Consider the following 19,720-nt stretch of genomic DNA (forward strand, 5'->3'; position numbering starts at 1 on the left):
GGCAGAAATTAAGTCTAAAACAAGGCTACGTGTCATGCTCCATCAAATAAAAAAAAGACGTAAGACGTCTAAATATTAGGAATATGCAAGGATGTGGAAAAACAGTAAACTAAAAACACGGATGAGGAGAATGGAAACAAATAAGAAATCAACTTGGCAAAAACCAGTGGAATTAAGCTACTCTACTGTCTAAAGAATCCCACTTCTGGGGATATTAAGGCACATTACTTAGAGAAACCTCATCTGAGTACTTAGGAGATATGCACAAAGACGTCCCATGGAGCAGTTTGTAACGGCCAACTGCAGACAATCGGAACGTCCATGACAAAAAGGACACTCATTTCAATAGCCAAACTCTGATTTCAGAGCTCTCACACATAAATGCTATTACGAGATTGATTAATCTACATAAGATCATCATATTTCTATTGCATAAAATTTAACTGATGTTTTTCTTGATAGTGAAAATTCATAAAATTAATTTTTCCCAGAGTCCAATATATTATGATAGATGAAATACTTAAACTTAGGGTAAGATATTAATTAAATTTTATTTACCTTTGAAAACAATCCTGAACTCACTATGAAAGTCTCCTATGAAAGAGCCAGTTCACCAGCACCCTGCTGGGCTTGAGGCTCCAGTGGGTGCACCTGCACCCTGCAGAGGTGCGGCCCCAGCACCGGGAGTCCAGTGGGGGCCATGTCATTGGTCAGACTCCTCGTGCTCACCATGGTGGTTGACGCCATTGATGAGACAAATGCCCACCTGAGCGTGGTTGTTGGTCACAAGGACGATGTCAAAGACATCCTCACTCTTGGGTACAGCTCCCACAGCCACCTGTTCATAGCCTCCAGAGCCTGGATGGGAGGGTGGACCCTCCAGCTCAGACCCCTCCAGGGACTGACACCTAGAGGGGGTAGCCAGGGCTGGGGAGGTGGGGTAAGCTGGGATCCAACAGCGGGGAGAAGAGGGGAGGCCAGGGGCCAGGCTCAGGGCCCAGGCTCAGGGTAAGATCTCTGCCTTTGTGGGGGTTACTGCCCAGGGCTGCAGCACTGAAAGGGTGAGGGGGAGCCGAAATCCAGCCCACGCTCTGTGCACAAAGCTGGCCACCCAGAGTGGGGCTGCAGCAATCCAGAGGATGTGACCTCTTCTCCCCACAGCGACTGTCCCCTCACCAAGCTGTGCTCCTGTGGCTCCAGCGGGGACCCCTTGTCCTTACCCACACACCCATAGGAGTGCTTTCATCTAATGCTCATGAAGGTGCCGTGCGGCCAGGGCTGGGGCTGCCCCCTCCTTCACGAAGGGGAAGGCCGCCAGGGCTCCAGGGCTCGTTCTCGTGTTCCAGCTGGCAGCACACAGCGCAGTCTCCTCCATGCCCTGCTCCGTGTAGATCTGCTGCTCCTCATCCGCATGGGACAAGGCTCAGGACCTGACCATGGTGACTACATTCTGAGGCTGGGGCTGCAGGGGTGCAGGTGAAGGGGCCGTCCCTCAGACTTCCCTGGAGGCAGGTCTCTCTGGGGACTGGGGACAGGGAGAAGGCCAGATCCAGCCCCTGCCCTCAGGAGCTCAGCCCTGGATCCCGCTCAGTGCAGGCCCCAGCTGGGGAGTAAGGAACATGCTGGCTCCCCCCTGAGGAGGACAATGTGATGGGAGGCACATGCCCTTGGGGCATTTGCAATTTCCTGGGCCATCTGGACACAACAGAAAAATGAACACAGTGTATGCAGCCAACGTGGGACTGATGCTCAACACAGCCTCCAGATGGTTTCCATTGTAAAAGGAGAGCTACATGCCCTTAGGGAGAAATGGTGCCTAGAAACACGACCGTTTATGTAAGAAAAAAAAAGTCTCTTAGCTTTTCTTAGCAGCGTTATGTTACTAACAGCCTGATCAACAACAATACGTTTAGATAAACCAAAGAATAGAGTTTGAGATAACATACTTTCTTTTCAATTTGGGGCCAACAATTGGGACAGGCTTCAGGTTTGACTCATTTCATAGTTTTTTGAAATTACTCTGATCTCCAAAACCATAAAATGCTGACTTCCAGGTACTATCATGAATGCATAACCCCTGACGAAATAATTCAAGACTTAAAAGAAACATATCTTAAGGGATAATTACTCAAATGTAAAACCAAGTAGCTTATAATTAATACAAACAACATTTCACCTCTATTTGAGCAAGGCACAATCCTTTAACAATCCTGAGGTGAATGTCCACAACCAGCGAGGCAGCAGTAACGCTCATTATTTTGATCATAGTCACTATCTACACCCCATTTACATATTACATATTTACAACACATACCCTTTTTTCTTTCCTCATACCATTATTTCTGCTTCTTTTAATAAGACAGTGAGTTTCCCTTCATCATTTTCATTCAACTAATTGACCATGCACCTTTAAAATTAGCCTCTCTAGTCCCTTTCCCAATGTTGATTCTTCAAAATTTCAAGCTATGTTCATGAGCACCATTATGCATGCAGAAATAACGCACTGTCCATCAAGTCCTTCCCTGTGTATCTGGTGCCCCATCTGCCCCCAACGCCCCTCATTCTAGACCCAAGTTATATCAATGTGTTCCACAGGCTTTTTAAAACTTTTTTTTAATTTTAAAGCTTACTAATATGATATATATTTTAATTTCTTTCTCCACTTCAATTTCTTTCTGGTACTGTATCCAGCATCGAATCCTTGTTGGAACTTACCCGGACCCTCATTCATCCATTTATTTTTCATCTCTTTGATGAGATTCTTAGCTCTTGGTGCCTTCCATTACTTCCAATACTATTACACCTTCCACAACCCGTACCTCCAACTCTAATTAGAAATGACTGGCAGAGGGGAGGGTTTAGCTCAGTAGTAGTGAGTGCTTACCATGCACGAGGTCCTGGGTTCACTCCCCAGTACCTCCATTAATTTTTTAAAAAACAGCAAAAAAGAAAAAAAAAGATATGACTGACAGAAAGGACAGCACAGGGGAGGTTGTAATCTCAGAAAGTACTGCCTTACTACTGTCCCTTCTTTACCTAACTTCCAGGTGAGCCTTTTCATTCTCTATTACATAAATATTTTAAACTTCATTTGTAATTTTGATTGTACATGCCTGTATTACGTCCTGCCTTATATACCATTTACCTTGTTTGAATGAACTAAGTCATTTAGAAAGGTCCCAAACCAACTGCATCACAAGGCATTGAAAGAGGAGTACCAGTAAGGCAGATGTGAAGTTACCACTGACTGCTTTAAGCAGAATAAAAGAAACAATAAAACCATCAAAAGAGTCAGGATTTCATATCACAGCTTTGGTGACACTGAAAGATAGGGAGACACCAACCTGATTCCCATTTTGGTGCAGATTAATTTCTTCTGTTTTGTTAAAACTAAAACAGAGCTAAAAGTCTTAAGAGTTTATGAAACTATCCTAAATCTCTGTCTAGCCAATGTGACCTATTTGCAGACTTTCAAAAATCAGGAGAAAAGTTTTTGAAAACCTAAGGATATCTTCTTATATATATAAGCCATCAAAAAGGCAAAAATTACATTTCACTTAAAAACAGTTTTTACTTGATTTCATTGAAAAATAGAGAAGTATTTAAAATACAAATGTATAATTTAATGAAATTATAAAGCAAACGTCTATGTAAGCCCAGAATGCCTTTGTGGTAATCAAGAAAAATCCTTGCTTTTCTTTGGAGTTTTACTACCTAAGTAAGTATTCATTCCTAAACAGCACAGCGAGCTTTGCTTGTTTCAGAATTTTACAGAAATGGAAGCATACAGTGTATATTCTTTGAGTTTGGCTTCTTTTGCTCAAAATTGTGCTGTTGGGATTCATCATGTGTTAGAAGTACCTCCTACTCTGCAGCTGAACTTTCCATTTTCTTAGTGGTGTTTTTTTGATAAACAGACACTCTCAATTTTAAATTTATACAAATGTATCACTGTTTCTTTGTATTTAATGCCTCTGTGTCTTTTTTAAGCAGTCATTCCCTGTACAGCCTGGTGACTACAGTTAATACTATACAGCATATTAGAAATTTGCTAAGAGAGAAGATTTTTAAAGTTCTCATCACAAGAAAAACAATTTGTAACCAAGTGTGGTGATGGGTGTTAATTAGCAGTGATCATTTTGTAATATATACAAATATGGAATCACTATGTTGTATACCTGAATAGCATACTGTTATCTGTCAAGGATACCTCAATAAAAATAAACTAATAAAATAAAATTTACTTCTGGAAAATGGAAGCCATTCCCCATTCCTGACCTTGAGGCCATGAAATATATCATCTTCTCAAAGCTTACTGTTTTTCCTTATGCCTCTAGGTCTATAATCCACCTAAAGTTGACTTCTGTACATAGTGCAAAGAATGAATCCAATTTCATTTTTTCTCCATATGGATACCCATCATCTCCTGAAAAGCCCCTTTACCATAAGTCAAGTACTCGCACATGCATGAACTACTCTGAGCTCTTCATCCTGTTCCCCTGGGCTAGCAGTGTGCCTCTGCCAACACACTGACTTAATAAGAAGTCTTGATATTTGAGAGCATCTTTCTACCTTATTCTCCTTTAAGAATATCTTGGCTATTCTGGGCCCTCTGCATCTCCATATACATTTTAGAATTAGCTTGTCAAGTTGCACACCAGAATAAAACAAACAAGCAAAAAAAAAATCTGCTTGAGATTTTGACTGGAATTATATGGGATTATAAATCAATTTAAGGAAAACTGACATTTTAACAAAATCAAGTCTTCCAATCCATGAATAATGGTGAATTTTTCCATTTATTTGTCTTTCTTAAGGTCTCTGTATTTTATAGTTTTCTTCATAGAAATCTTATATATTTTATATCACTTATTCTTAAGTACTTGATTTTTTAAAATTGAAGTAGTCAGTTACAATGTGTCAACTTTTGATGTACAGCATGTTTCAGTCATACATATACATACATATATTTGTTTTCATATTCTTTTTCATTCTAGGTTATTACAAGATACTAACTATAGTTCCTGTGCTATACAAAATAAATTTGTTTTTACCTATTTCATATATAGTAGTTAATATTTGCAAATCTTGAGTTTATCCCTTACCCTTTGTTACCATAAGATTGTTTACTTAAGTACTTAATTTTTAAAAACTCCTATAAATAGTCTCTCTTTTTAAGAAACTCATTTTCTAACAGGGGGTTGGTATAAAGAAATGCAACTGATTTTTAAATTATTGGTGTAACCAGCAACAATAAAGACTAGAGCAGAAATAAACAAAAGAGAGAACAGGAAAAACAACAGAGAAAAGCAAAACCAAAAATCGGTTCTCTGAAAAAATCAACCAAATTTCAAAACCTTTGGCTAGACAGAGAGACAGAAAGAGAAAGAGAGAGAGAACTCAAATCACTAAAACCAGAAGTGAAAGAAGGGGCATAGAAAGGGGCGTAAGGCAAAACTACAAACAACTATATGCCAACAAATTAGGTGACCTAGATGAAATGGACAAGTTCCTAGAAAGATACCATTATGGATTAAACTGCGTGCCCCCTCAAACTCGTATGTTGAAGACCCAACCCCCAGTACCCCAGAACATAACATTATTTGGAAACAGGGTTGCTGTAGATGTAAACTGAAGCCATACTGGAGTAGGTGGACCCCTAATCCAAAACCACTGGTGTCCTTAAAGAAAGGGGAAATTTGCGCACACACATACACCATGGGAAGATGTGAGAGAGGTCGGAGTGACGCATCTGCAGACTAAGGAACGCTAAAGACCGTGGGCAAACCACCAGAAGCCAGGAAAGACACATGGACAGATGCTCCCTCACAGCCCTGGGAAGAAACCAACCTGCCAACACCTTGATCTTGGACTTCCAGACTCCAGAACTGCGAGAACAATAAACGTCTGTTGTTTCAGCAACCCAGATTGTGGTACCATATTACGGCAGTCCTAGAGAGCTAATGTGGACACAAACTACGAAAACTGACTTAAGAAGCAGCAGAAAACCCCAGGAACCTGTGAGAAATGAAGAGGTTGAATTCCTGTTATCTCCTCACTGACTTCTAGTAGAACTGCATTATAGTTTAAAACATACTCTAGAAAAGGGGCCGGCAAACTGTTTCTGTGTAAGGTCAAACTAAGATTTTCAGGCTGTGCGGGCCACGTGTGGTCTCTGCCGCACACCCCTGTCCAAGTGTAAACCACCCTTTCCCTGCAGCCACGTAAGCGCAGGCCGTGGCTGAGCCCCGCTCTCCAGCTACACCGTGCATCACGGAAGCCATCACACAGCACGTGCGGAGCACCTTCGTCACCGTGGGGACAGCTGCTGCACAGCACCGTGCTGACTACATGATTTCAAACCATGAATTTTTGAGTCGTTTCATGGTCTAACAGATAGTCTATGGTTCAATTTTTCATGTAAAATTAAAAAGTTTAAGGGGAAAAGGAGGATAAGAAGGGGCAGGAGAACAACCCAGTGCCAAGGGATGCAGATTCAAGGGCGTTATTTCTGCCCCATCCTTGTGAGATTAAGGTTCTGCACTTTGCTTTATGGGGAATTAGAGGGAGCTGTGCTGATGTGGATGCTTCAATCATCTGTTTCTGGGGTAAGCCCCAACTTTGAGTCCTTATAACAATAATACTTAATGACACTTGCTAAGTGATTATTAAGTGCCAGCCACTGTCCTGATTTGTAGTCATTGACTAATTGAATCCTCAACAACTGTATGCAGTGGGCACGGCCACCATCTCCTGTCGTACAGCGCCTCCTGCTGCTCTTTCCAGGAGGCCCCTCTCCAGCTCCACCTGTTTTCTCCCTGTCTCCCCGGGGTAGGCATCTGCTTTTTGTCAGTCCTGCACTAATCCCCTATAACCCTGCCCCATCTTCTGCTTACAAAACTCTTTTCTATTTGGAATTGGTTCCCTGTTGTTCAGAAGGGCTTGGCCCTATGATCCCCCTTCCAGAGGTCCACGACTCAGGCCAGGGCAATCTGATTACTCTGTTACCCCAGGTCACACTGACGGGCTTGAGGATGACCAGAGGACCCGGTGCTTGACTCACCTCCCCATCATCTGACATACAAACTCTGGCAGCTGTTCCCAGGAAATCGTGAACCTTAAGGACAATGTATACCTGGGGCTACCAGCACCTTCCCTGTCACTGCGAGAGCCCACATACCCAGAGGAACACAGAAGAAATGAAGAGACAGGAAGAGAAAAGGGACAAAAAAAAAAAAAAAAAAAAAAAAGAGTTCCAATAAGACCACTTACACATCCAGATCCAGCCACACTGTTTACTTGTGGACATCTGGTTATGCGAATCAACACACTCCTTTTTGTTTTGTTGGTTTAAACCAGGTGAGTTTCTTTTTGTTGTTGTTTGTTTGTTTGCTTTTTGAGGGGGAGGTATTAATGGGTATTTACTCGCTTATATGTAGGGGAAGTGCTGGGATGGAACCCAGGCCCTCCTGCGTGCTGAGCGTGCTCTGCGGCTCGAGCTACACCCCACCCCGGGAGCTGAGCTGCTAACACGCACTGCCCGGGGTCCACGCACGTCTCTCAGACTTACTTTGAAGCCGCTGTTTAGGCTGCTGCCTCTGCCCTTCCAGACGCTGGTCACTGTTCAAGGTCAAACTTAAGGCCTCTGTGAGACACTCCCAGCGACTCAGGCCCACCAGCGTCTCCCTTTATTCTGACGCTCCCGGGGATACTCTCTGTACCCACGCATTTTAGCACGGTTTACAGAGTTCTCTGTGTTCATTAATCTGAACCCACAACCCAGACAAACAGAACCATACTTCAACACATACTTCAAACCATCCCAGTTTCATCGTTATTAAACTATTTCCTCTCCCTAACCCATAGCCCCTCAGTACCAACCTTTAAAATTCCGTCTATATCCCAGCTCCTACAAAACACCCTTCGCCTCTAGCCTCCCCCAGATGTTCTCTCCATCCTCAGAATCCCACAGTGGTTCACCTGCCGCTCTAATCACAAGCCTGCTAATCTCCTGCTGAGCCAAATCATTACCCCTCTAAGGGCAGGGTTTGCATCTTACTCATTATGTGCCACACTACCTTGCACGACTACACAAAATTTGAAATACTGAATGTATTTAAAGACAGCAAATACTTATGAAGCCTCGACTATAGATACAAATCGGGTCAGACAGTACTGGCCATAGAAGTGCTATCATAAAGCATGGTCCTTTCCCAGAAGTGCAACTACCTTATGTTCTCTAATAGACCATATATTCAATAAGGTTTCATTTACATCATACATTTCTTGTATGGTCACAGGAGCACCTAACTCCAAGTTAGGCCCGTAATAAAAATGCACTGATTTGCACAAAGGTGACAATGCTCTTGGCTGACCACATTCATCACAAAACAAAGGGTGATCTTTAGTGTTAGGATGATGGTAATTCATTCTGATAGAATGAATTGTGCAGCTCTTGTAAACAAAGTCTATTTTGTTTTCTTCTGGGGGAAATTGCGCTGGGGGCCTCTACTGGCTGGTACACATCTACCTCCTGGTGTCTGTCACAAGTGTTTCTGGGAGCAGGGGGCCCCTCCCCCTGCACATACCCCCCTACCTGGGCACGGGAGGAACTGAGGGCTCAGGGGTCAGAACTGAGACTGAGACTAGGAGCCCTGAAGGTCCAGTCAGATCAGGTCTCTTGACCTCAGGGAAGTGAGCACGGGAAATAAGGAGAGGGGAGGTATAGGTGCACCCCCAGGCCTGGCTGGGGAGAAGGGGGTGCTGACACTGCCCTCCCTCTCACCCCTGCCTGTGCTGGAGGGAGTTCTGACTCCCTCAGTTGCTTGAGGCCTGGAGGGCCAGGCAGTGGATAAGAAGACAGAAGCTCCACACCCGCCATCCCAACCAGGCCTGCATCACCCCTTTACAGAAGGAAACTGAGGCCTAGGCCCTGAGCCAGGCCTCACATCTCACTTGGGCCACGCCTCCCTCTCGGGCCCCAGTCCCGGCTCAGCCCCATGGGAGGCAGACATGCACAGGGTGCCAGAACCAAGACCTGCCCACCACAAAGGCCTAGGTGGCCGAAGGGACCCTGAGAATATTAATAAGTATGGGTAGTAGGACCCTGGAGGCAGCTGGCCAAGCCCAGGCCGGGCAGGGAAGCCAGGTCCAGCCAACCCCGAGGGCCCACCACCACTCTCAGTCACTCCTGTTTTGGCTCCTGGGGGCCACGATCCGGTAGCTGGCCGCATGTTTTCCCCTCTTGCCCTGCAGGAGGCTGGGGGTGCCAGTGCCAGCAGGGCCTGCCCCCGACACCTCTGGCTTGTAGAGCCCAATCACTGCTTCCAAGATTAAAACCCTCTCAGCTAAAATCCTCAAAGCCTCACATAGCTGGTGCAACACCTCTCCCCAGTGGCTCTTCTCACCAGGGTCTCCTTTGGGGCCGGGTTCTCTCCGCTGCCCCATGGAGCCTTGAGGAGCCAGCTCCCTACACAGTCCTCTCTCGCCCTTCTCTCCTGGGTGGCTGAAGATTCCTTTGAGTCCAGAGGGGCCTGGGGGTCCCATGTATGTAAAACTCCCAAGGACGCCTATGGGACCAGGAGGTCCAGGAGGACCCATGAGCCAATGGCTGCTGGTCTCAGTGAAGGTGTTGGACAGAAATGGGTCCTCATGCTGGAAGATCCAGGCGGATCGTGGTCCAACAGGGGTTGGGGGTCCAGGGGCCTAAGTGGCCCTGGAGGGCCTTGAGGTCCCCTCTCTCTTGGGGAACCCACAGCTCTGGCCTGGCCAGGGCTCCTTCGGGGGCCCTGCAGACCTGGCAGGCCCCTCATCCCCACTGGCCCCAGCTGCCAGGGTCTCCCTTTGGGCCAGTGGGCCCAGGAAGCCCCCAGGCACCAACTCAATCATCTCCAGGAACAGTGAGGCCTTCACATTTTCTCTGGAAGCTTCCATCTCCAGGGCTGCCCTGGGCAGGTGGGGAGCCCCAGATCAGGGCGGGGTCCTTGGGAGCAACTGGGGTCGGGGGCAACTGGGGTCAGGGGCACTGCCCACTTGGTGGCAGTCAGCACTGCCACCTTGGCCTCCAGCAGCTTCAGCCGCTCCATCCGCTCCGACACTTTGCTGCAGTTGAGACAACCTGAGAAGGCTACGGGCCAAAGTGCCAACCACCGCATGGTGCTGCCCAGCCACCCGGGTTCCACGGGGCCAGAGGAGCTTGAAACTTCCCCACAGCTCGCCCCCAAGTGCCCAGGGCATCACCTCCACTCGCAGGCCATCACTGTCTTGTATGTCACCTTGTGTGTGGGTCTCACCACAGTTCTGTAGCTGTTCCCAGGGCGGCTCAGAGGCCAGGGGCAATTCTGCGGCACTCGCTGAAGGTAGGTGCCATTCTGCACATGGCACGAGACAGTGCAGGTCACCATGAATGAGCACCAGTTCCTGCATGCAGAGAACGGGGTCCCCGATGCTCCATGCGATGCTGCTCCCAGCAAGCAGGAGCCTGAAGCAGAGCAGCATCCAGCGCCCCCAGCCTGGTGTCCCCACCCTCATCCCCAGGATGCACGGATCCCGGTTCCAGGCCCCCAGTGCAGCAGCAGGAAAGCAGGCAGAAGGCGGGCACAGGTCCCAACAAAGTCTATTTTAAATCAAATTAATTCTCAGCCATCTTTTTTAAATTAGGCACAGTGACTTTCATACACTAAAAATTAAAACTATATATATAATTTAATCTAAATCCTATTAACAGGTGTGTATCATTTCCAAAATATTTTGAATATTAATATAGAAAACATGAGACAAACCAAAACTAACCTCAGGTCCTGAATGTAAGGTCAGGAAACTTTCCATAACAGTCAATGTACCTAAAAGAGGAAGAAAATGGTAAAAGTTAAATCAAATAAAAATCTACTGACCCAGGACAAATAATAATAATCTATTTCTATTTATTTAAGGAACGTTTTTATTAAGCCTACGACTGATATAATCAAAAAATCTGCACATATAACAGTATTAATAGGTTTTTGTAAACAGACTTAAGGAACTAAAACCAGGTAAATTGTCAAAAGGAGAGTAGTTTAGCATAAACTGACAGTTGGTACTGACAAAAGCTTTTCTAGTATTCAGACTGACAGAGCTGAAAGTCTCTTCCAGTAAGGCAACAATTCAGCTCACTCATTCTGGAAGGCCGTAGGTTCTCAAAACCACATCTATGGGAATTATTCTACTTTCCAATATGAGAGTTTTCAAGAAGACTTACTAGTAGTGACTTACAATGAACGTACAGAAAACCTACCAAAATGGGCCTTTGTGATGACTTACAAAATGCTACAGGGAGGCTGTTTTAATTATAAATAAAAATATAATGAGTAAAAAATAAAAACAGAAAACCAAGACCAGAAAAAAGGGGAGAAATCAATTAACCATGGGGACTAATACATAGAGATAGTGGTTTAAGTATTGAATTAATAATTTTTGAGCTTATCAAGAGCAGTAAGACAAAAGAAAAACATAATAGACTAGCTAATTCTCAAAATCTGGTAAAATGAAATATATTACTTTCTTAAAAGACATTGTTACTAGTTTTTTTAATTTCAAGAGAAAATTAAAGCATGGGGCTTTAGGAAGTTCACACTGAGCCAGGTAATGAATGACCACATCATCAACAATGATGTGACAGCAGAAGAGAAGCAAAGCCACATAAATGCTGCTAGTCTGACCACTGAGGAAAACTAAGCCTAGATCATTAAAATCAACTCACTAGAGATGATCCTGAGGGTTAAGAGAACGTGGCCTGGGAATATGGCTCTGTGAGCTAAGGCGCTCCTCAGAAAGAACATGCGCCACCTAAAGCAGTGACAGTAAAGATGGGAACCACCTGCAGCAGACATCAGCTGGGGGCCCAGGCCACCTGGGGGGGTGCCCCTGGGCTCCAAGCTCACACGGCCTGCCGTCCCCAGGATGTGCTTCTCATGATCCGGTGCCACAAGACCGCCATCTTCAGTGACACTAGGGAGTCAAGCATCGTGTTCCAGCTGAAGGGCAGTGTCCAGGGCATCCTCAAGCGGCCACTGGATGACCAGCTATTGGACGACAGCAAGACATTGGGCGAAGTGTGGCTTCACCAGCCAGACAGCACAGCTGCAGGCCCCAGTGGCCATGGGGCCAGTCTTCCGGGCAGCTGATGCCCCTGAAGTCCTGAGCACTGAGCCCTTCTCCAGCCCGCCCCAGCTGCCAGACATGATGAAGCCACAGGACTCAGGAAGCAGCGACAATGGACAAGCTGTGCAGCGAGTGGGCTGCCTCGGTGCCCCCCTTTCCCCCAATAAAAGAGATTTGAATGTCTGCCCTGTTGCTGCCTCTTTCTGCGCACCCTCACTGGGATGGGGCCCACTCCAGCCCACTCCTCAGGCCTACCAGGCTGGCCTGCTGGACAAGCCCTCTGGATCCAGCTATCCCTCAGGCAGCCTTCAGAGTGGCCCCCTCCCAGCACACTGGTTCCCAGCTAGAGCCAGTGTGTCAGTTTGGGAGGGTTCTATGGGGGATCCACAGCCTAGAGCCACCCCAAGTGGCTCCCCCAGGTGGCTCCTCCCCCCAAAACAGTCTGCAGGGCCCCCCTCCAAAATCAGCTGGGGTAGTTAAAATGCTGACTCCTAAGTTTCAGTATCTGGAAACAAAGTTTTAAATCTGCCATTTTGCTTCTCCGAGGGAAAACAGAAATTAAAGTAATATTTCTCCCTTAAAAAGAAAATGACTTATTCAAAATAAAAACTATCAAATATTTAAGAATAACCTCTATAAGAAATACATAGGACCATCATGAAAAAAAGCTAAACATTTTAGTAACTGGAGATTTTTAATAAATGGAAATATACCAGATCCACGGATTGGAAGAGTACATAAATATTTTAAAGATGTTCAATTCATGCCCTTCTCTTTACTGGGCATGGTTCCAGCGTTTCATCATTAAGTATGATGTTGGCTACAACTTTCTGACATTGATTGTGTTAGGAAAAGTATTCTGTTACTCAATTTCTAAAAATTAAGTTAGTAAATGGCATGAATTTTCAAATCATTTATTGAAATGTGCATATAGCTTTTTGCCTTTGATATTCTGATGTGATTATGTAACTTCCTAATAAACCTCAGCCTTGATATATTATCCTTTTAAAATGCCATTGGAATTTATTAAAATTCTATTTAGCACGTTCTTTTTACTATTAATTTCACAAGCAAGACTGATTTGTGGCTTTCTTTGTGTGTGTGTGTGTGTGTGCGCGCGCGTGCAAGGGTATCATCCTATCTTTGCTGGTCTTTCCTATATAAATTGGAAGAGTTTCCATCTTTTTAAGCTCTAGTATCGTTTATACAGAACTGGACTTACTTGCTTCAAGTCATTTTCTAGATGGACACTATTTATATATGCACATTACTAATACCCCTTATTTTTACTGTAATAGTAATTTTTCCATTCTTTTTGTTTTGATTTTTTCCATTTTTAAATTGTCTCCATTTTATAAATGAGGAAAAAAGATGTCAAAAACTTTGTTCAATACTTTCTAGCTTTGTTGGTTAAAAAAATTAAAACTTCTAATTATGGTATCTATATAAAGTATACTTTAAGATGTATTAATTCCTAAACAAAGCAAGTTAGAATTCATAATGCCTGCTGAATTTTTTTCCAGAAATTTTACAGCTGAAACCACAACCAGATTGAAACAATGGATAATTCCTTAATTTCAACGCTTTTAAGACTAACCATATCTCAAAAACCAAGTGTCAATAGCATTTCTAATATGTATAGCTATATTAAAATCAGAGCATATGTTTAACACTCCCCATCTATAGTTATGTTTCTTTTCCCAAGCAGATTTTAGTTCATCACAGTTACAAACTTGAAGTCTTTCTATTTCAAATTCCATGACTGCTTATTAATCAGTAATTAACATTCATTCTATTTTTGGTATCTATTACTCTCAGATCTGCTGGAATGGAGTCAGAGCCACTGCTTCCAATGATATAAACCTCCTTTTCTGCAGCTTTCTCATGATACTTTCAATATTAGTTCCAGAAACTAAACATTGAAGAAAAAAAATCTGAATCAGAGCTATACAGAAACATCTAGACCAGTATTAAAATATTTAAGAACAAAGCAATTAAACTTTTAAAATGCTAACCAAAATGGCTCTGCAGCAAAAAAATTAGGGCTTTGAAGGTAGCAAGACTGAAGTTCACACCTTAAATCCATCATCTACTAAATTATAGAATTTATTTACAAATCACTTACATAAACTACTATATTAATATACATTTAAACATACATATAATGGAAACAAAGTTGAGATTAAAATAAATACAACTCAAAATTCTGTTTTCTTTCTGTACCAATAGATCCCTTTGGGTAATCTTTACACAGAACCATTTGAAACTCATTTAGAGGTTTCCTTGGCCTTTCTCTTGGTCATTTTACCTCTAAATATCCCAAATTGGCCAGCAGTCCGTCTGTGCTAGAATCACCTGTGCCACTCGTTAAACACGCTGGTTACTCAGTCCCTCCCCAAATTCCCCAGGAGCAGGTTTTCTGGGGTAGATGCCAGTAACCTGCATGTTCAGTGAGTCCCACAGGTGCTTCTTTGTCCATTAGAGGAGGAGACTCGCCCCCCACCCCCCGCCAGACATGTTCCCTGGAAAATCTCACCTGCTGTCCTGACTCCAGCTGCATCACGCTGATGACTTCTGGCTTCTCTCTCCAGAGCTGCACAGGGATGAAGGTGCCGTATCTGTGGCCTCTGTTACAAAAGTCAGGACCCACAGAGCACAGGACCTGGGGCAAAACCAGTTTCACTTTGGCTTCATTTTCCCTCCACTATTTCCTCTTCAGCCAGGTTTCCTCACTTACTTAAAAAAATAATTCCACTATTTTGTACGTATTTCCTGTCTTCATTCAAAAATATCTGGCAGACACCTCAGTTTCAGCATGTCCAAAATCAGATTCATCATCTTTCTCTCAAAAGTTTTTTTTTCCTCCAGTTCCTGGCATAGGAGACAATAAAGAATAATGTTTAAAAGCAATCATTCAGTCACTTCTGTATTTTATGACAGAATGCTTGTTTATATATGCCTGACTAGGTTTACAGATACCATTTGATTCTCACTAAATAAACTGTCACAGATCAGAGAAATGAGTAAAAAAAACAAACAAACAAACAAAAAAAAAACCTGCAAAAAACCAAACTATGACCCCCACCTGGCAAAGTTAGCACATCTACCCCTGGGAGTGTAACTCGTATCACAAAGTGAAAACAGCCATGCAAGGAGCGCTTAGGGGTGAGCAGGTTTTGGGGGCAAAAGCTAGAGATGCTCAAGAATCATCCACGTGGAACCAACCAGACGACGGTAGCTAGATCCACCAGTCTGGAGTTTAAGGGGCAGGTTCTCACTGGTAATAACTTAATGTGGTATCATTGACACATATTACTTACAGCCAAGGCTTTCAGATCATTCTGACATAACCCTAAGAAATGCACTTCACATAGCAGCTCCATGCATGAATATACCTAGCCGAAACAAAGTGTTCATGAACCGGTCATTTACCAGTATTATGTGTAATTCACTCTATTTTCTATTTCAGTTTATCTGATACTTCCTTTTTAATGCCCGGTCTCAACCCACTGAATTGATTTCACAGTTTAAAAAATACTGGCTCAGGGGGGAGGGTACAGCTCAGTGATAGAGCATGCGCTTAGCATGCATGAGGGCCTGGGTTCAACCCCCAGTGCCTCCATTAAGGAAAAAAACATTTAAAAATTAAAAAAAATACTGGCCCAGTTACAGTTTCCGTGTGTGATGATGAAAAAGTTCTGGAAATAAAGTGGTGACAGTTAACACAGCATTGTGAATGTACTTAATGTCACTGAAGTGTATACTCAAAAATGGTTAAAAAGGTAATTTTATTTTATGTATATTTTACTACAATAATAATAATAATATAAAAAAGTGGTCAGGAAGTATAAACAGAGAAAAGTTTCTAAGGCTTAAGCTCTGAAGTCTCTGGCATTTGGAGGAGGATAAAAAGATCCAAAAGAGGAGACTGAGGCAAAGCTGGCGGGTAAAAAATAGCTAGGAGAGGGCAAGAATTCAGGGCCATGTGAGGAAAGGAGAGAGTGATGGACTGGGCGCAATGCGGGGAGACAGGACTCAGAAGAGGACTGAGAACTGCTGATGGGATGTGACGGGGGACCTGGGCAGAGCAGTTTCGTTTGAGAAGGAAGGATAAAAGCCTCACAAGACTCCACTGAGATGGAGGAGGAGGTGGGGAAGGAGAGACAGTAAGTAAAGGGAGCTCTTTCCAGCCGTTTGCTAGATGGCAGCAGTGGGAGGAGTGTGGAAAACTAAGGGAGGTTTTTCTTACGATGGGAGAGATAATCCCATGTTTGTATGTTGAGGGAAATAACCCAGTTGAGAGGGAGAACATGATGATAATTGTAAACCTGTAAACATGAAGGCTTTGAACCCCACGCCCAGTAGAAGCAGGGGCAGCTCCCTGTGATGAGAGGTGAGAGGAGTCAGGGTGCGATGCAAGCGCGCGGGTAGGAAGACCTGTGGTGGGAAGAAAAGGTCCCTTCTGACAGCTTCTACTGTCACAGTGAAAAAAAGAAAGAAAATCACCAGATAAGAGTGCAGAAAAAGAAGCGGGGTGCTAAAAGTGTGGGGAAAAGAAGTTATAAAACTGCTGCTTCAGAAAGTAGGGGAGAATAGCCTAGAGAAACAGAGCAGGATTGCTGGAGGTGCTGAGGCCCTGAGGGAGGCTTGTCCCCACATATTTAAAGTGGGACCAGTCAGCAGGGGGATATGCAGGTAAAGAGTGAGCAGGGAGCTGGAATAACCAGGGCTGGGGCTTTTCCAGGGCACTGGGAAGGGAAGGACTAGGGAGTTGGCTGAGAATGTACGTAAGACACTGATTCAAGCAACAAACCACAGAACCACATCCTAAGCTAGTTAAGAATGAAATAAATCTAAGTAAACAATTTAAATACATTTTTACTTGATAACACTCATAAAGACCTTTCTGCTTACATTTTTCAAATTATCAATAACTTTCAGATGCTTAGTTTTCAAATGTTTTGCCACTTGTGGTAGCCTTCTCAGAAAAGGTAACGTCACCAACATTCACCCTGTTCCACACACCAATAGTGTCCCCCTCACATCCGGTCCAATAGCAGAAGCTATGATTCTCCTCTCAAAACACCTGAACTGAGCCACTTCTCAGCACCTCTAACACTCCTACCCTGTGCTTGGCTTGCTTCGACCATCCACTCTTGGTCCTCTATCATCTATTTTTCTTCGCAAAAGCCAAAGAATCTCAAAACTGTAGATCAAATCATGCCCTTGCTTTCAACCATTCAATGAGTCTGTCATACTTAGAAGACAGTTCAAACCTCAATCTTGACCTTTCAGACCTAATGACCTAGCTCCAGGGTACCTCTCCTTCTAACTTCCCACCTCGCTGCCCAGCTCACCCAACCACACTGGCCTCTGGCACATTCCTCGGCCTTGCCAAGCAAATGCTCACCTCAGGACCTTTGCATCTGCTCTTTCCTGGAAGACCCTTCTCTTCAAATACTCAGATAGTTTTCTCCCTCACTTCATTCTGGTCTACATGCAAATTTCAATTCCTCACAGAGACCTTCCCTGACCATCCATCTAATAGAGACTGATGCGCCAATCTCTTTACCTCCTTTCCCTGTTTTATTTTTCTTCAAAGCACTTGTCACTACCTACTGCTTTAACCTTATTTCTTTGACTCTCCTACTTACTGAAGGCTCTGTGAGGGATTTTTGGTTTTAGGCACATTATGTTCCTAGACTAGTGCAGTGTACATATAATAAACATTCAAGAAATATTTTTTGCATAAATGAACAATTCCTTTTTTAACCTCTGTACATATTTTAACATATATACTGGTATAGTAATACAGAATGTAATTAAAAATAAATAAATTTAGATTAGGGGTACATGCTCAAACTTTTTTCTTTAAGGGGCATACAGTTTAAAAAAAGTCTGACAATTATAGCTGTAGCCACTAAATAAACCAGCATGTATTCCTTGAGTCTGGTGTCATTCTCCCAGGAGACCTTGGTCATATCCATTTGCTTGTCACAAGAAGTGAGAATTCCCCATATGGGGTTAAGGCCCTGAATCAACTCTTCCATCCCCTACCCTTACGTTTCTCTGGAATATAAAATACCAGATTCTGCTAGAAATAAATAGGTTGTTCTGATACAAAGAGAGGCTGATTACTTACGGGTCCTACACAATTGAGGACAACTGTTGCCGGTGTAGCCATTTCAAGTGAGGCTGGATTAGTGATATCACAGATTATTATTCCAACTTCAGATGACAGTGTTGGTCTTCCTAAAATAAGAAATAAATTGCCTTAAGCAAATCCTGATACAGTGTTAGATTTCCCAGATCTTCTTTTCATAGTAACAGGTGATGGTAAATTTACTAAATATATTGAAAGCTAACTCTCCCTCTCAAACAAAAGACGAAAGGGTTTTTAACCAGGTAATAAAAAAGGAAAAGACTATGAGGAAAATGGAGTTAATTCTAAGGATTGCTAAAAAACATTACTAACCTTTAAGAGAAAATCTAACATAAGGAACATGTAAATGGCGGGCCTTCTAATTTAGACGGCTCGCTATCGGCTAACAGTGGGACTGTTGGAGAATTCTTACAAGCAAAAAATAAATTAAAGCTTCAGGAATGTTATCAGTGAAACTCCGAAGCATTCTCTCCCACCTCCAAAACATAAGGCAAAGTACAAACAATTCCAAAGAAACCAGTGCTCCACTTTCGCGTCCATCAAATACCAAGAGAACTCCAGCCCCACCAGCTACTAAATGGGATGGAGCTGGGAAAAGAAAACCTAAAGTTATCACTATTTCCCCAGCGGGGCTTCCCAAGTAAAGGAAAAACTCAAGCTGGGAGATTTAATCTGTTTTTCTGTTCGATGGAGGGAGCAAAACAAAGCTGACACTACTGAAGCACCGCTCCCCTCCTCCCGGCCTCGAGCAGGGCTGGGGAGCTGGAGGGGCGCCGCGGAAGAAGGGACGCCCATTTCCGGCGCTCGGAACCCCTCAGTCCCGAGAAGGGGGCTCCTGGGTGCGAGCGGCGGCGGTGGCCGCGGGGCCGAGCCTGGGTCCCCGGAGCCCGGGCCCAGCCCGCCCCCCTCACCTGGCTTCACGGCAGCCTCTCCGGCACTCGCCGCAGCTTCTCCGGGGGAGCGGCCGGCGCGGCCCACGGCAGGTCGGAGGTCCGCTCCGGGACACCTGCTCTGTCATGAGCTGGCCGGTGAAGCCAGAGAGGCCGAACACCGCCAGGCGGAAAAACCTCTGCTGCGTCGTCAGCAGAAGCCCACAGCGGTGCGAGGCCACGGCGGGCTGCGTCCACGCGCCTGCGCCTCAGGCAGCTACCTGGGTACCGGGCGCAGCAGCCCCTCCGCCTGCGCGCCGCAGCCCCTCCGCCTGCGCGCCGCCGCGCCAGAGCCCCGCCCACGGCCCCGCCCACTCCGCCTGGCGCCCGCGCCCACCCCGAGCTTCAGGCAGCCACCGAGGTACCGGGCGCAGCAGCCCCTCCGCCTGCGCGCCGCCGCGCCAGAGCCCCGCCCACGGCCACGCCCACTCCGCCTGGCGCCCGCGCCCACTCCGAGCTTCAGGCAGCCACCCCGGTACCGGGTGCCACA

The 19,720-nt window shown here is 44.8% G+C and overlaps 1 long non-coding RNA gene and 2 pseudogenes across 1 annotated transcript in view; 1 reads left to right on the forward strand and 2 right to left on the reverse strand.

The window, feature by feature from the left end:
- Window positions 1-19,514, reverse strand: part of LOC105073359 (uncharacterized) — a 56,112-nt gene extending 36,598 nt beyond the window's left edge. The window contains exons 1-4 of the long non-coding RNA XR_012503490.1: window positions 19,213-19,514; window positions 18,281-18,390; window positions 14,675-15,009; window positions 10,792-10,841 (exon numbers count right to left, since the gene is read on the reverse strand). This is a non-coding gene — a long non-coding RNA (uncharacterized LOC105073359). The remainder of the gene's footprint in view (window positions 1-10,791; window positions 10,842-14,674; window positions 15,010-18,280; window positions 18,391-19,212) is intronic.
- LOC105062922 (EMI domain-containing protein 1 pseudogene) lies at window positions 9,139-10,497 on the reverse strand (annotated as a pseudogene).
- LOC105062923 (uncharacterized) lies at window positions 11,844-12,727 on the forward strand (annotated as a pseudogene).
- Window positions 19,515-19,720: the final 206 nt, after the last annotated feature.

This window comes from Camelus bactrianus, chromosome 31 (assembly GCF_048773025.1).
Source record: "Camelus bactrianus isolate YW-2024 breed Bactrian camel chromosome 31, ASM4877302v1, whole genome shotgun sequence".
NCBI classification, from domain to species: Eukaryota; Metazoa; Chordata; class Mammalia; order Artiodactyla; family Camelidae; genus Camelus; species Camelus bactrianus.